Raw genomic sequence first — 951 nt, forward strand, 5'->3', positions numbered from 1 at the left:
AATGAGTTGGGGAGAATTCCTTCCCTTTCAATTTCATTGAAGAGTGTGAGAAGAATTGGTGTTAAATCCTCCCTAAATTGCTTGGAGCATTCAGCTGTAATTCCATCAGGACCCGGGCATTTCTTCATTGCCAAGTTGTTAATTGCATTCTCAACTTCACTGGCTGATATTGAGTTACTCAGGATTTTTATACCTTCTTCATTCAGCTTTGGTAATTCATATGCATGTAGAAATCTGTCCATTTCTTCTGGATTTCCATCTTATGAGAGTAAATATTTTCAGTGTAGTTATTGATGGTCATCTGAATTTCTTCAGGATCTGTAGTGATTTCACCCCTTTCATTGCTTATTGCATACATTTCAGTATTTCTTTCCTTTTTTTTCGATAAGGTTGGCTAGGGGTTTATCTATTTTATTTATTCTTTCAAAGAACAAACTCTTAGATTCATTTATTCTTTGTATTGTTCTCTTAGTCTCCATTGCAGTAATTTCTGCTCTGAGTTTAACAATTTCCTGCCTTCTTTGGGCTCTGGGTTTGACTTGCTCTTCTTTTTCTAGGAACTTGAAGTGCAGAATAAGTTTGTTTATTTGTGCTTATTCTGTTTTCCTGAGGTGGGAGTTCATTACTATAAATTTCCCTCTGAGGACTGCTTTCATTGCATCCCACAAGTTCCTGAAGGTTGTATCTCCATTTTCGTTTGTTTGTAAATAGTTTTTAATGTCTACTGTGATTTCATCTGTGACCCATTTGTTGTTCTGGATGATGTTATTTAATTTCCATGTGTTTATGGAGTTTCTGTGATTTCTTTTGTTATTAATTTCTAATTTCAGTGCACTATGATTTGATAGTATACATGGGATAATTTCAATTTCTTTGCATTTCCTTAAACATGTTCTATGTACTAGTATATGTTCTATTTTAGAGAACATCACATGTGCAGCTGAGAAGAAT

This window comes from Chinchilla lanigera, unplaced genomic scaffold (genome assembly GCF_000276665.1).
Source record: "Chinchilla lanigera isolate Chin_1 unplaced genomic scaffold, ChiLan1.0 scaffold00156, whole genome shotgun sequence".
In the NCBI taxonomy this organism is placed as follows: domain Eukaryota; kingdom Metazoa; phylum Chordata; class Mammalia; order Rodentia; family Chinchillidae; genus Chinchilla; species Chinchilla lanigera.